Genomic DNA, 17,065 nt, shown 5'->3' on the forward strand with positions numbered 1-17,065 from the left:
TTGGCACTTTACTTTGCCCTAACTGTTCCTCCCCTCTTTCCCTTCTGTTTATTTTTAAAATTTCGACCTTGCTGTGGTTCCCTGGACATTTCTTTCCCTCACTCTTTGTGACCTAACAGCACCTGTGTTAGGAGACATAGGGCATTTAAAGGCAGGAAAACAGCTGTGCTTGCTGCCCTTGGGAATAGGGCTAAGACAGTGCATCACTCCTCAACTTCCTCCAATGGCCAACCCTAACTACTACATGTAAGCACAGGGGCAGGTGTGACCCTCAGTTGCTATGAGATACACAAATGCTTTGAAAACAAGAGTCCTGGTAAAAGAGATTATTACACTAAACCCCGAATTTTTTTTTCTCTTAAAAATTATTAGGTCCTACCAACAGTTCATTTCTTCCCTGACATTTTTAACTGTTTCCACTGTCTGAACCATTCCCAGATACAGGTGAATATGCTATTTCTTTTCTCTTCTCTTCTCTTCTCTTCTCTTCTCTTCTCTTCTCTTCTCTTCTCTTCTCTTCTCTTCTCTTCTCTTCTCTTCTCTTCTCTTCTCTTCTCTCTTCTTTTCCTTCCTTCCTTCCTTCCTTCCTTCCTTCCTTCCTTCCTTCCTTCCTTCCTTCCTTCCTTCCTTCCTTCCTTCCTTCCTTCCTTTCTTTCTTTCTTTCTTTCTTTCTTTCTTTCTTTCTTTCTTTCTTTCTTTCTTTCTTTCTTTCTTTCTTTCTTTCTAAATAACAATATGCTATTTCTAACCCTGAAATAAGGCAGAATCTTCATCAAAATTTATGGGAAAGAGTAGTGAGGGATGGTGCTTCCTGCATTGCAAAGGATAAATAAAATGCTTATGAAGCAGAGACAGGGCAGCAACATGGCCAAGTGGATAGAACACTGGGCCTGGAGTCAGGAAGACACTAGATATGTGACCCTGGATAAGTCACTTAAATCCCACTTGCTTCAGTTTCCTCATCCATAAAATGAGGAGTTGGAGAAAGAAATGGCAAACCACTCCAGTATCTTTGCCAAGAAAATCCCAAAAGAGGTCACAAAGAGTCAGACATGACTGAAAAATAACTAAACAACAAAGCAGAGACAGGCTGTTTAAGTTTTAACTAATGAAGATGTTGCAGGGGCATTTCATTTAGCCACATGATTTGTTACAGCTCTGAGTTGTTTATTCTCTTACTGTGTTTTGCAGAATGTTTTGAAGATTATGTTTTCAGACTTTTTTCACCTAACTGGATGAATTTTTTTTTCAAAGTTTACCTGAAGTCAAAATTTCTCTTTGAAATGTCTCCTTGACATTATTACTTACCAGGGTCTTCAATTCCTGTTTCATTTACTGTCTATAACACTCCCTTTGAGACTCACTCAACACTGATATCTGGTTCATGAATGTTATGACTTTTCTCTCAAATACTATTATAAGCAAATTGGGGGCAAGAAACCTAGCTAAATCAATGATATTCACCTAATGTGCAAAAGAACTGTTATCTGGTACAGATAATAGGGTGAGAAGAGCTAAAGTTTAGATAAAACACTGTCTTTAATTCCAAATGTAGTCTTAAGGCTACATTTTGTTCCACTGAATCAAATTCAATTTAAAAACTCCACAAACATCTATTCGGTGCTTACAATGTGCAAGGGGCTGAGGATGCAAAGATGAAAATGAAAACCATTTCCTACCTTCTAGAAGCTATATTCTACAGGGGATAAAACATGTATCCAGAAAACTGAATGAAAGATAATTTGAGGAGGGAAAGAATATTGTCAGTTGGAGGGCTCAGAAAAGGCTTTTTAAGATAGCATCTGAGTTAAGCCTTGAAGGAAGCTATTAAGAGGTAGAAGTGCATCTCATCAGATTGGCAAAGTTGACAAAAAAGGAAAATTACAGATACTGTAGGGAACATGGGAAAACAGATTAATGCACTGTTGGAGGAGCTATGAACTGGTCCAACCATTCTTTTGTGTGTGTGTGTGTGTGTGTGTGGCATTTGGGGTTAGGTGACTTGCCCAGGGTCACACAGCTAGTAAGTGTCTAGTGTCTGAGGCTGGATTTGAACTCAGGTACTCCTGACTCTAGGGCCGGTGCTCTAACCACTGCGCCACCTAGCTGCCCGCAAGGTCCAACCATTCTGAAAAACAATTTGAAATTATTCCATGAAAGTTATTATAAATAATGTCTGACATATAGTAAGCACTTAATACAAGCTTCTTCCCTGCCTTTGAATCAATGAGATTAGGTTTATGCCACAAAGAGATAAAGAAGAAAAAGACCCACATGTTCAAAAATGCTTATTGTAGCAATTTTTGTGGTGGCAAAGATTTGGAAAATGAGAGGGTAGCATCAACTGGGGAATGGCTGAATAAATCATGGCACATGAATGTGATGGAATACTATTGTGCTATAAGAAATGATAAAGGATACAATTTCAGAGAAACCTGGGAAGGCTTCTATGAACTGATACAGAGGGAATTAGGCAGAACCAGAACAGTCTATATATAACAAGATTATTATAAAGACAAAAACCTTTGAAAGACTTTAGAACTCTGATCAACACAATGATCAGCCATGATTCCATAGAACTCATGATGAAATGTGCTACCTAGTTTCTTTTTTTTGTTTTGTTTTTTGTTTTTGCTGGGCAATGGGGGTTAAGTGACTTGCCCAGGGTCACACAGCTAGTAAGTGTCAAGTGTCTGAGGCCGGATTTGAACTCAGGTCCTCCTGAATCCAGGGCCAGTGCTTTACCCACTGCGCCACCTAGTTGCCCCTGCTACCTATTTTCTGACAGACAGGTGATGGACTCATGCATTTGTTTTGTTTGACTTTACATTTTTGTAATAGGGGTTTTGTTTTTCTTCTTTTGGCAATATGGGAGGGGGCAGGCAGATGGGAAGGAGAGCAGGTAGATTTTCATTTATTGAAAAAAAATCAAAAAGATGTTTTTAAAAAGGGTGGATATGAGGAAGAAGCACATGCCAGGCAGAGGGGCAACCTACGTAAAGGCAGAGAGATGGAAAAAAGAATGATTATTTATAGTCAACAAAGAACAAGCATAGTAAGCTATTACATTCCCTGCACCTTTGTGCTAATTGCATGGTTACAAGACCATAAGTACGATTTACTATAAAATATAAGCTGTTAAAGCCTGATTGTTCTCTTTTATGAAAGTTGCCCTAAACATGTTTTTATATTTATACAGAATGAGCAAACATTTGTTAAAGTAGCCATATAGGTTGGTAGTCACTGATATTTTATTTTTTGGCAGGGCAATGAGGGTTAAGTGACTTGCCCGGGGTCACACAGCTAGTAAGTGTCAAGCGTCTGAGGCTGGATTTGAACTCAGGTCCTCTTGAACCCAAGGCCAGTGCTTTATCCACTGTGCCATCTAGCTGCCCCCAATGATATTCTCTTGACTGGCTTTTTTTGTGATAATAAAGTCTGTGAACCACCCCCCCCAATCCTTTAGTATTCTCTCTCTTCTTTCACATATCTTGATACCAAGTTCCTTAACACCATCAAAATTATGTCTCTTCCAGTACAGCTCTTTATGTATATCTAGCTTAGTCCCACTGCTTATCCACTCTTTTTATCTTTTTTTTTTTTAATAATTCTATATCTAATTCTCCAATCAGCTTGTCAGAGATTTGGGGGGGGGCAGGGCAATGAGGGTTAAGTGACTTGCCCAGGGTCACACAGCTAGGATGTCAGAGACTTATGTTGGAGTCCCAATACAGCAGTCCCACAGTCAGTGATGGAGGGAAGACTTTGTTATAGAAATCTTTACAGGTCTTTTCTATTTTTCTTTTGTTTGTTGTCTTCCTTCCAATTTTATCCTTAAATGCTTTTTAACAGAATTTGGTTTAAATGACTATCTTACTAAGCTTTCTGAAAACTTTTTTTTGGGGGGGGTTTCTAACTATTTTATGAGGTAATACCATCATCTTTTTTCTTTTTTTGGTGGGGCAATGGGGGTTAGGTGACTTTTTTATAAAGAAATTTCTATTTTAAATTTGTGATGGTCTGTGTCAATGTTTGTTCCTTCTATCCATTTTCCACTTTTCAATTTCAATAGCTTGTTTAAATAGGCCAAAATGAAGATGTTTTAATTGTTTGCTACATGTTCTCATTTCTATTCTTCTAATTTGGTATTGACTTTGTTGATACTCCTAACAAGTAAATGGCCTGGCAGTACACAGATAGTTGATTCTGTTCTATGTCCCAAATTAATAGCCAGTCAGATTTTGAATATTGAAATATATTCAGTGTTTACCATGTCTAGAGTCTCATAAGTTGGTTCTCAAGAAGAGTTTAAAATACATAGATATGAAGGCAGCTAGGTGGTGCAGTGGATAAAACACTGACCCTGAATTCAGGAGTCAAATCTGGCCTCAGACATTTGACGCTAACTAGCTGTGTGACCCTGGGTAAGTCACTTAACCCTCATTGCCCTGCAAAAAACAAAACAAAACAAAATACATTAATTCTTTACAATAGATATGAGGATTCTAAACTTTCTCTTGCATTTGTTGCTCCTAATACATATTTTCTAACACTTGATACCTTTGACTCAGTGATCTCACTCATGGGAATACTCACTAAAGAAGTAATTAAGGAGAAAACAAAGAGCTCCTTCTACAAAAGTATTTATAGCTGTGTTGTATATAATAGTGAAAAATGAAAAACAATTCCCACTACTGAGCATAGTGAAAGCAAGATGTAATATATAACAAATTATTCACTGCAACACTCAGTAATGGCAGAAAAACTGGGAATAAAGGTGTCCAAAGATTGGGGGGAGGGCTGAAGAAGTTGGAATATATGATATGATGGCATATTATTATACCATAAGCGATGCTAAGGATTTTTTAAAATAAGAAGACTTGGGGCAGCTAGATGACACTTACCAGCTGTGTGACCCTGGGCAAGTCATTTAACCCCAATTGCCTCACTAAAAAAAAAAAAAAGAAGACTTGAGTAAAGTGATTTGAAACAAATAGAATTTAATTCAATGAGCATTTATTAAGCATTTACTATGTGTCAGATACTGTGCAACCCACATTTACCTCCCTATTTATCTCAGGCTCATCAGCTTCCTTTATGTGCTGATTTTCCTCTAAATCTAACTTCCTCCAGAGCAGGGCTGTGACCTCGTGAATGCTTTTTCTCCTATTATTTAAATAATTCCTTAAATCTGACCCAGTCCAGAGCCCATCCAATCTGGTAATTCTGCAGACCCTTCTCTCAAATCTCCCTCCAATTATGTACTTATCTTGTCTAAACTCCACCCCGCAGCTGGACTTGCACTTTCTGTATTTGTTATGACCAAAGACCAATGTTGATTCACCTCCAAAGCCCAGAGGAACAATTAACTCATAAAATGTGCTTATATTTACACTTCTAATCTCAAAGGTAATTGCAAAAACCTTCTACCTTGATTATAGTTACTTAGTAAACCAAAATGTGTCTTGTCATCTAGAACTTCACAAATCTTATATTTCAATGCAGAGATGCAGGTTCGGCTAATACTTTTTTATACCCAAACTGTAGTAAACATAAAAGGTTTTTACTAAAGCAAATAATTGCCTCTGGGAATAGAATTGTAAACATAACAAGAGTGTGTTAATTTACTAACTTGCTCATCAATTGAGGACATTTTTCAGTATGGCTAAACATAGCAAAAAGTCTCCAGGATTTGGAGGGAACCTGAGTCTGAATCCTGGCTTTGCCACTTATTACTTCTTTAATCCAGGGCAAATTCCTTAAATACTACAGGCATCAGGGTCCCCATCTACAAAATGAAGAAACTGGACATGATGACCTCTAAAAGTCCCTTCTGAGTTCCTTAAAGATATAATTATTGGTTTAGCCATTTCTTGTTAAAGTGAAAATCCATATCATGAAAATGGACTGTGACCCATCTTTGGAGGTCTGGGTACTGTGAATGGGCAGGTAGGTATTCATCTCTGAATCTTTTTTTTTTTTTTTAGAGAGATGACCCTTCAGACATGACTCTCAGGGCAGTTCCACCAAGGGAGCTGTGAAATTTCCATAACAGTAAAAAGTAGTTTATAGTTTATACAGTGAAAAATAATTATATTTTATTATTTCGTATTAAGCAAAAATCTCTCAAACAAGGGTCAAGGAATAGGATTATTCAGTTTTTAGCAGTAACATTTACCAAAATCTTTATTCACAAATAGTTCAGAATTTTTATTTTACTATTGGTATATATCCCATCTATTTGATAGAGTTAACTTACAAAAGACAGAGGGCTCTTTTTAGTTTCTGTGTTGTTCAGTCGGTCTGACTCTCTGTCATCCCATTTGGGGTTTTCTTGGCAAAGATACTGGAGTAGTTTGCCATTTCCTTCTCCAGTTCATACAGACGAGGAAACTGAGGCAAACGGGGTTAAGTGACTTGCCCAGGGTTACATAGCTAGTGAGTGTCTGAGGCTGGATTTGAACACAAGAAGATTATTTTCCTGACTACAGGCCCAGCACTCTATCCACTGAACCACCTAGCTGTCTGCAAAGGGCTCTACATATGCTCTATATTAATGACATATAATTAAATACTCAATAAATTATGTCTACTGATGATGATGAAGAACAGATCCTGTACAGTTTAGTACCCAAGAAAGAATATGGGTGGTAAGTGGCATATTGGAATGCTCAGTCATACTAACCAATGCCCACAAACATACTGTAAGAATGACTGATGTGTGAACTGACGCAGAGCGAAGTGAGCAGAACCAGAACATTGTATATAGTAATAGTAATATTGTACAATAAACAACTGTGAATGACTTAGCTATTCTTAGCAATACAATGATCCAAGACAATCCCAAAGGACTCATGTCCAGAGAAAGAACTGATAGAGTTTGAATACTGACTAAAGCTTGCGTTCATTCCCCACCTCCCCTCTTCCTTCCTTCCTTCTAGATGACTGTACATTTATAACCTATATCAGACTGTTTACCATTGTGTGTGTGTGGGGGGGGGGGGATGAGACAGGAGGAGGGAGAGAGAATTTGGAACTCAAAATTTAATTTTACATGGAATTGGGGAAAGAAAAAAAAATATTTTTTAAAAGAATGACTAATGAATTGGAGAATTGGCGTCCTTAACTTTTTTTTAGCCCTCCAATTGGTCACCTATCATCCTTAAGGAAAGAGACAAGCATGAGGAAGGAAGAAATAAATTTATTAAATGCTTACTGTATGCCAGGCACTGTGCTAAGTGCATTTCAGATATTATCTAATTTGATGCTGACAACAACCCTGGGAGGTAGGTGTTATGCAAATTAACAACTTTTCTGCAGCTTAGTTTTATTTAGTTGCCTGGAGTACTAAGATAGAATTTGACTTCTCCTGAATCACACAGCAAAAACTACCTGTTACCTAAGCCTGGCTCTCTATTGGCTATGCTATCTTTCTTCTCACATTTAATATCAGCCTTTTAATTTGGGCTTGGACTGACCTTCTTGCCTTGGTAAAAAGAGACAGATGAAATATTTTGAAGGTCTCTTCCAACTCAAGTTATGATCCTGTTTTGTAAAGAGAACTGTCAAGAACTACATGGCAATTTTATTAATGTAGTCATAAACCACATTTTTCTATTTTGATAGAAAAAAAGTGATTTTTGACTTTCACAGTGCCTGGCACCTCGTAAGCACTTAATAAATGTTGACTGGTTGGTTGGTTGTGGAAGCATAGAAACATCAAATTAGGCACCTTAGTTCTGTGCCAAAAATTGAAGAAAACATGAATGGCTCAGAGGTGTAATAAGTTAGTTACTAAGACTATCATAAGAGTTCAGAGGTCATTGCTGAATGCTATGTGATGAAAATGAAATGGTTATTGTCACAAGTGGCAAACAAAATAACAAAAGTTAAATAGGATTGAATCGAGACCTAAGAGGGGTCTTACAGATAGATCACCTGGTCCAGCAACCTCATTTTCCAGTTGAGGAAATTAAGGTTTAGCCAAGTTAAATGATTAGTCTAAGGTTACACAGCCTGCCACAGGGAACTAGTGTCAGGGCCAAGACTTGAAGCCTCTGAATCCCAAAAGAAAGAGAAATAGCTTTTTCTAGTCTATCATGCTTCATCTTAGTTATAAAGTTTTAGGTACCCCTAAAGAGATCAAAGAAAGAGAAGGACCTATGTGTACAAAGGGATTTATATTAGTGAATGTATGTGTGTGTGTGTTGACAAAGAATGGGAAGTTAAGGGGGGTGCCCATCAATTAGGGAATGGCTGAACAAATTATGGTATACACATGAATGTGATGAAATACTATTGTGCTGTTAGAAATGATAAAGGGGGGGGGGGCAGCTAGGTGGTGCAGTAGATAAAGCACTGGTCCTAGATCCAGAAGGACCTGAGTTCAAAGCCAGCCTCAGACACTTGACACTTACTAGCTGTGTGACCCTGGGCAAGTCACTTAACCCCCACTGCCCCACCAAAAAACAACAACAACAAAAGAAATGATAAAGGGTACATTTCAGGGAAACCTGGGGAGATTTGTATCAAGTGCTACAGATAGAAGTATTTCTCTCTCTCTCTCTCTCTCTCTCTCTCTCTCTCTCTCTCTCTCTCTCTCTTTTAGAGGCAATAGGGGCTAAGTGACTTGCCCAGGGTCACACAGCTAATAAGTGTCAAGTGTCTAAGGCTGGATTTGAACTCAGGTCCCCCTGAATCCAGAGCTGGTGCTTTATCCACTGTGCCACCTAGCTGCCCCATGCTACAGATAGAAGTGAACAAAACTAGTAGGACAATTTGTACAACAACATTATTGTAAAGACAACTAACTTGAATGACTTAACTCTGATAAAAGAAATGACCAATTACAGTTTCAGAGGATTCATGATAAAGAATGTACCTACCGGGGCAGCAAGGTGGCACAGTGGATGGAGCACCGACCCTGGAGTCAGGAGGACCTGAGTTCAGATCTGGCCTCAGACATTTAACACTTACTAGCTGTGTGACCCTGGGCAAGTCACTTGACCCCAATTGACTCTCTAAAAAAAATAAATTAAAAAAAAAAAAAGAATGTACCTACCTCCTGACAGAAAGGTGATGGACTCAAGAGTATGTATGTGTGTATGTATTATGTGTGTATGTATATATGTATTTATGTGTGTCTATATCTGTAATGGCCAGTTTGGGTATTTATTTGCTGTGATTGACAGTACATTTATTACTAGGGTTTTGTTTTTGTTTTTCAATGAGGGGTAGTAGGAGGGAGAGGAAACATTTTTTTCCATTAAAAAATGGAATTAAACTTTTAAAAAGCTGATGCAATGACCTAAGTGATGCTCAATTAGTCAACTTATAGATGTTATCTATAAATGCATTAACTGAATTTTTTCTTCTCTAATGTAGCTTTGCAAATATAAAGTCAGCTACCTACATATGTCAAGGGTACATCTTACCTGTCTGCATCACACAGTGTCACTGTACCCCTAAGTTAAATCACTGAACTCTGACTACCATTTGTCACACATTTCTTCTGTCAAGAAAGTCTTAAACTGAAAATGGTTTAAGGGTCAGAAATATGTCCAAATACAACTAATAGGCCTATTACCAAAGAGAGCATCAGATTTTAAAAGGAAAATAGCAGGGAAACTCTCCAGTAATTCACAGGTTGTTGTTTGTGCTTAAACTTCAAAGAGGATCAATGACATCCTAGGGCAATGTCTTGACTTATGAATAAATTGGATTTAAGAGAGGCAGAGTTGAAAAATTGTCAGCCTCACTCTCTCTTCCAGAGTCACTGAAATCCAGTGGGAAGACAAAAGTCAGGATAACTGGCAATGGCCCAGGATGCAGTGGAAGACCTTGGCTTCTTCAATGGGTGTCTGACCAAGCTCTAAGCACTCCACATGGCCTGCTTCAGCAACTTTCATGGTGTTGAAAAAATTTGTTCTCATCCATTCATTCCCTCCAATGGAGGGAAGTTTTCCCATTCTTGGAGTAGATATTCCCCTAACTCACTGATGCATTTGGGGCCCATTGGTTACCCTCAACCTGGTTTAACCCTTCTGCTGAGATGGTTTGTTGTTGTTGTTTGTTTGTTTTTGCAGGGCAATGGGGGTTAAGTGACTTGCCCAGGGTCACACAGCTAGTAAGTATCAAGTGTCTGAGGCTGGATTTGAACTCAGGTACTCCTGAATCCAGGGCTGGTGCTTTATCCACTGTGCCACCTAGCTGCCCTTGCTGAGATGGTTTTACAGGGATGTGGCTGATGAACATGCATTCTTGGAGCCACAGGTGAGAGTTGGGTGATTGGTTGGATGCCAAAGGTGGGTGAGCAGCCTGGAAGAGGGCTTGATAAGCCCTCATACCAGAGGTATTAGTCCTCCCTGAACACCCCATATATGCCTAGCAGGAAAATATAGCATGGAATAGCAGCAAAACTCGCCAGTAATTCATAGGTATCAATAACTGGGAAGAGAAGCAGAAACAATATTCAAAACCTCATATAACCATACTAATGTGCAATATATAGGTAACAAGCAAGGAGTTTTTACTGTATTGTATTAAGAACTCATAGATAACTGTGATGGACTGGATTCTTCTCACCAATACAATGGTACAAGAGAGTTCCAGGGGACTCATGATGGAAAAGGCTCTCCAAATCCAGAGAAAAAAAAAAGAACTATGGAATATTTATGCTGATTGAACCATACTATTTCTTTTGGTTTTGGTACTGTTGTTTTTCTATTTTGAGGTTTTTCCTTATTGCTCTGATTCTTCTCATATAGCATGACTGGTGCAGAAATGTTGTTATGTATGTGTATATGTGTGTATATATGTATAGGTATATATACACATCTATACCTATACCTATACCTATACCTATACCTATACCTATACCTATACCTATACATATATATGATTGCCTACTGTTGGGGAGGAGGGAGGGAGAAAATTTTGAAATTAGAAATCTTATGTAAACAAATGCTGAAAGCTATCTCTATATGTAACTGGAAAATAATAAAATGCTTTTATTTTTTAAAAAGAGTTCATAGATAATACTGAGGCTTAGTAGGATGATACTCATGACTAGAATACAGCAATAGAAGGTTAAATATTGTGCAAAAGAATAGATTAGACTGACAAGGCTGATGGGGTATATATATATATGATTTCAACACCTGTGTTGAAATCCAAGGAAGTGAGAGGCATATTATGGTGGAGAACTTAGAGGTAAGGATCAAAGGAGAATGAAAAAGAAACAATATTTTGAGAAGACCACCCAGTCAGATTGATGATATGTTTCAAATATAGATCAGAAAGCTGGTATGGTTGACAACAACAAGCTGAGACAGAATTTGGCTGTGATTAGAGAGTCTCATTATCTGGACATCTGTTATAGGTTTCTCTATGATCAAGGCAGAGAAGCTGGTAGAATTTTTCATTTGTTTTGATAAGCATTTTATTTTTCAGAATGTAGGTGAGGAGTGTGAGAAAATAATGGGTTTTGGCAGATGCCTCACCTGAAGATTGATTTGGAATTGATTGAATTGGGTGAGACTGAGAGACTGAGAACCTACTTAAGGTTGATTAAATCCAGACCACACCTGATTGGCCCTGAGTAGGATGTTACTCTCAGAGGCTGTGGACTAAGACATCAACAGGAGACCACCCTCAACCAATCAACTTGAGAAGGAGGAAGGTGAGGCTGGCTCCCTAGTTTGGGAACAAGCTCATGGTGGCAAAAGAAGGAGGAGAGTAGACAGGTTTCCTAACTTGAGGAACTTCAAGTGTTCCCTCTTGGATAGCTAGGGGAAGTCGGTTTTCTCTCTCTCTTTGCTAACCCCTAATGTACTTTTTTTGTTTGTTTGTTTTTTGCAGGGCAATGGGGGTTAAGTGACTTGCCCAGGGTCACACAGCTAGTAAGTGTCAAGTGTCTGAGGCCAGATTTGAACTCAGGTACTCCTGACTCCAGGGCTGGTGCTTTATCCACTGTGCCATCTAGCCACCCCCCCCCCCAATATACTTTAATAAATGCTTAAAAGCCTAAATTGCTGCTGAATTTATCAGTAAATCTTAGCTAGTTCTTCCCCCCCCCAGTTTGAGGGGGGGCAGGTAAGGACACATTAGATTTTAAATATCACAAGAGACGAGGAGGAAGGCAAATCTGATTCTTATTAATAGAGGGGAATGGATGGATTAGACAATCCTTTTGCTACCAAAGGGAAGAACCAGGAGTAGCAGCTATAAGAAAACTGTTTTTAGCTCAATATGAGGAAAGTTTCCTAACAATTAAAGCCCATAAGTAGAATGCACTAGCTTGGGAGTTCTTTCCTTATCACTGAAGTTGTCTTTAAGCAGAAACTTCGTGGTCATCTGTTAGGGATGTTTCATAGATTTTAGACCTGGAAGGGACCTTAGAGGTCATCTAATCCAACTTTCTCATATGACAGATCAGGGAAACTGAGGCCCAGAAGTTGCAGGGGGATTTATGTTTTAGATAAGGACTAGCCTTTGAGCTTACTTCCAGCTCTGACATTTAATGATTTTATGACTTCTACTCAGCTTCACTCCTGCAGAAAAGTATGGCAGGTAGATGCATTAAAAAATGTTTGTAATGACAAATGTTAATAGTTACCAACAGAAACAAATACACAAAGCAATGGATATAATTCCACTTAAAATTCTTAATATTTAACAGGGTAAAACCTAATAAAATAATAAATAACAGAAAAGCTACAGAAGTGCTTTTGTTCTGGATCTTCTTCCAGGTCTGTTTGAAGTTCTATGGGTAGACAAATGTAAATAAGGTGCATTTGATTTGATTTGTATGACTGCTCTAATGTTATCCATAACACTGTTAGGGAGATGGTTCCAAAGGTTATGGCTGGGGTCTCTCCTGAAGTATTCACCCCATTCAGAGCCTGGACAGCTTTAATCATTTTTGTTTTTGTTTTTTGCAGGGCAATGGGGGTTAAGTGATTTGCCCAGGGTCATATAGCTAGTAAGTATCAAGTATCTGAGGCTGGATTTGAACTCAGGTCCTCCTGAATCCAGGGCCAGTGCTTTATTCACTGCACCACCTAGATGCTCCCAATCTTATAAAAGAAAAAAGGAGCCACCCAAACCAGGAATAAGTTGGTAGTTACCCTTTGCTCTCTCATCTGTCCCCCTTTAATTAATTAATCAAGCTCATCTTTGGCTATTTGTAAACCACTCAGGAAAGTGTTTTCTCTGAAGACTGTAAAACCTTTCTCAAGTTCCTTCTATGAAACAATTTAAGCTTTTTTTTTTTTTAAATCAATGGGGTGTACTGATTCTTTATTCCTTTATGATTCCTCAGAAAAGGGATAGTACTGGCAGGTATATTAATATCTCTACTTGGCAGAACAGATGTAGTCCAACAGAGTTGACTTTAAAAGGAATTTCCATTAAGTGACTGCTATTTAATCACTGATCTCCACAATTAAATTGATGTTACAATCTTTCATTTGAATAAGTTGAAAAATGTTGACAATGAAACAGTGCTGTGAAATAATCATGAGCAAACTTGGCTCTAAAGAAGAGATATTTCTGCTTGTTTGCAGGGCTAAGGGGACTACGGGTGTGGAACACTATGTGTCCAACTTTTACCATCTTGGTTTGTTTTGCTGAATTGGGTTTTTTTTCCTTTTCTTTATTCTTTGTTGTAAGGGGTGGCTCTCTGAGAAGGGAGGAGGGACACACTTGGGAATATATGTGGTATTAAAAATAATAAGATATTTAAAAAGAGAAATGTTGGCAAAGAGTTAAAATAATGGACAATCATGGGGCACACTAGGCATTATACTACATTAACAGGGATTTTCCTCTGGATTTTCCTCTTTCCTGGCCAGAATATTTCAGTGTTGTATTTTACTAGATGTTGCTAATGTGATTCGCTCCACATTGAAAATACTTTAGGTTTAGGGGCAGCTAAGCGGCGCAGTGGATAAAGCGCCGGCCCTGGATTCAGGAGGACCTGAGTTCAAATCCAGTCTCAGACACTTAACACTTACTAGCTGTGTGACCTTGGGCAAGTCGCTTAACCCCCATTGCCCTGCAAAAAAAAAAAAAAAAAACCAACAACAACAACAAAAAAGAAAATACTTTAGGTTTAACAGCTTGGAAAAGGAAGCACAAAGATTGACAAAAGAAAGCAATTTCTTAAAAAATTAATTTGGCCAAATGGAAAAGGAGGTACAAAAGCTTACTGAAGAAAACAATGCTTTAAAAATTCAAATTGGACAGATGGAAGCTAATGACTCCATGAGACACCAGGAATCAGTCAAACAGAATCAAAAGAATGAAAATACTTTAGGTTCAAAGCTTCTGATTCTATAAAATTGAATGAATTTTGTGTTCTACCAGTTCACTAAGTTGGAAATCCTCTATATTGGATTTATTTAAAATGATGGATACCTACATCAGAAACTGGCTTTAGTGTTTATTAGAAGAAAAAGAAATAATTAAGGTCTCAGGATCCACTCGGGGTGAAGCTTTGGACAAGACTGGTGAAAGGCTGAACCCAAGACATCTTTACTGTGTGGGTTGCCAAGTGGGCAGGCCAGATTGTTTCATCTGAATGGGGCAATATACAGCAATAATGTTTGATCCAGTGGGGAGTCAGAAGGAAGACCTGGGCCATTTGGAGCAAAAGAGTAACCTACTAGATACAGAGTAAACAGAAGGTAACAGCAAAGGTCTAGGATCCAAAAGAACAGGTTGGAAACATTATGTTGATGGGGTCCCCAGAATAAATAGACAACACGATCCAAGGTCAAGTATACTATTGAAAAATTAGATGAAAAAATGTATTGTGCCTATTATATGCAAGATTTTGCATTAGATGCTGGGAATAAAAAGATTAAAATAATGAACTTACATTCCTGGGGGTGGGAAGGGATATGATATGTCCACAAGCAAGTATAATGCCAAGTAAGGTGTGATGAAGTCAAACAGAGCTTGAAAAGGACCTAGGAAAATTCAATAAGTAATACTTCAGCTGGAGCTATCACAGAAGCTTTACTAAAGAAGTGGCAACTGAGCTGATCTTTGAGAGGAAAAATGGACTATGAAAGGTAACTATGAGGAGGCAGTGAATTCCAGGCATGTAGAAGTACATGGAGATGAGCATGCATGGCAAGGCCAACAAAACAAACTGCTGCAAAATTTCCCAGAATGCCTAGTTTCTTATGTGTACATGGATATGGTTTTGTTTTTTAAAAATAATTTAAAGACAAATTCTATCCTTTTTCACTCTAAGGAATATGAATGAATTAATACTACTTGATATAGAATACATGCACAGATACACATATTTATTTATTGATTGGTGTAGCTATATCGATAACTATGGCCTTTATCCCATTGCTAAGATCTTTGGGCATTAGAACATTCTATTTACCCTATGGATTTGCTAGCATTTCACATGTAGAATCCCAAAAGAGAAAATCCATAAATACCTCTGTAAAACCTTTGCTTCCTCACATGTGAGAACAACTGAAAAGCATTCACCTAGCACATGCTAGAAAATTAGTATGTGTCTTCTAAGTGTGCCACATATGTACATATATATATGTGTATGTGTGTATAGATATAGATATACTTTTTCCTCAATATTAACTTTATAGAATCAGGGTTCAGATGGCCCCATAGCAGCAGGTATCATATAAAAGACCTTTCATGCCCCAATGTTAGCAACCTTGAGTACACCAGAGAGCATTCTACTTTCATAGATAACACCTTAATGCCTGATCCCTCTCCCCTGAAAAAAAAAGAAAGCTTTTTTTTTTTTGAGGCAATTGGGGTGGTGACTTTTCCAGGGTCACACAGCTAGTAAGTGTCAAGTGTCTGAAGCCAAATTTTAACTCAGGTCCTCCTGAGCCCTGGGCCAGTGCTCTATCCACTGTGCCACCTAGCTGCCCCAAGCATCTTTTTTTTTTTTTTTGGTGAGGCAATTGGGGTTAAGTGACTTGCCCAGGGTCACACAGCTAGTAAGTGTCAAAATGTCTGAGACCGGATTTGAACTCAGGTACTCCTGACTCCAGGGCCAGTGCTCTATCCACTGTGCCTCCTAGCTGCCCCCCCCCCCCCAGCATCTTTAACATACATCAGAAGTGTAACTTTTTCTATGCAGAAAGAAGAAACCATCTTTGGAGCTGTCTCTCCATTAAAATCCAGGCAAAATCATTGCCTCAATCTAGATGAAGAAATGGAATCCCATGGTATCATACTCTTGGCTACAGAGAGCTGTAAAGAATGTCCTTTAATAAATTTCATTTTGACATCTTAGATTTGTTTCCTGCCCCCTTCCCTGGTGCAGCTATAGTAATCTTCTTTTTTAAGTATTTTATTATTTCCCAGTTACATGCAGAGATAGTTTTCAACATTTGTTTCCATAAGACTTCCAGTTCCAAATTTTTCCCCTTCCCTCCCCAAGATGGCAAGCAATCCGATACAGGCTATACATGTACAATCATATCAAACATATTGCTGCACTAGTCATGCCTCAAAAGAAGAATCAGAACAAAAGGGAAAAACCTCAAAAAAGAAAAACAAAAAAAGTAGAAACGGTATGGTTCAATCTGCATCTAGATTCCACAGTTCTTTTTCCTAGATTTGGAGATCATTTTCCATCATGAGTCCTTTGGAGTTACCTTGGACCACTGTATTGCTGAGAAGAGTCAAGTCTATCACAGTTGATTATTACACAATGTTGTTGATACTGTGTTCTCCTGGTTCTGCTCATCTCACTCAGCATCAGTTCATGTAAGTCTTTCCAGGTTTCTCTGAAATCCACCTGCTCATTGTTTCTTACAGCACAATAGTATTCCATTACATTCATATACCACAACTTGTTCAGCCATTCCCCAATTGATGGGCATTCCCTCAATTTCCAATTCCTGGCCACCACAAAAAGAGCAGCTATAAATATTTTTGTAAGCTATAGAGTTATCACAATTATTTAGGATGTGATAACTGAGAGACTTTTGCTGAAAATGAAGGATCGGAAATGGGTTAAAGAAACTGATCAAGCCTCCCCATTTTCAAATTCCTTGTACTCAAG

General features: G+C 38.3%; 1 protein-coding gene across 4 annotated transcripts in view; it reads right to left on the reverse strand.

Moving 5' to 3' along the window:
- NLN (neurolysin) overlaps nucleotides 1-17,065 on the reverse strand; it is a 138,158-nt gene that overhangs the window by 96,749 nt on the left and 24,344 nt on the right. The window contains exon 2 of one of the 4 annotated variants that reach the window (XM_043976921.1): nucleotides 14,882-14,972. The exons of 2 other annotated variants lie outside the window; for them this stretch is intronic. The gene's annotated coding sequence lies outside the window, so the exon portion shown is untranslated. Of the gene's footprint in view, nucleotides 1-4,904; nucleotides 4,932-14,881; nucleotides 14,973-17,065 lie in introns of those variants that run through there. One more of the 4 variants, XM_043976920.1, reaches the window with a different exon arrangement.

The sequence above is a fragment of the Dromiciops gliroides genome, chromosome 1 (genome assembly GCF_019393635.1).
Source record: "Dromiciops gliroides isolate mDroGli1 chromosome 1, mDroGli1.pri, whole genome shotgun sequence".
NCBI lineage: Eukaryota > Metazoa > Chordata > Mammalia > Microbiotheria > Microbiotheriidae > Dromiciops > Dromiciops gliroides.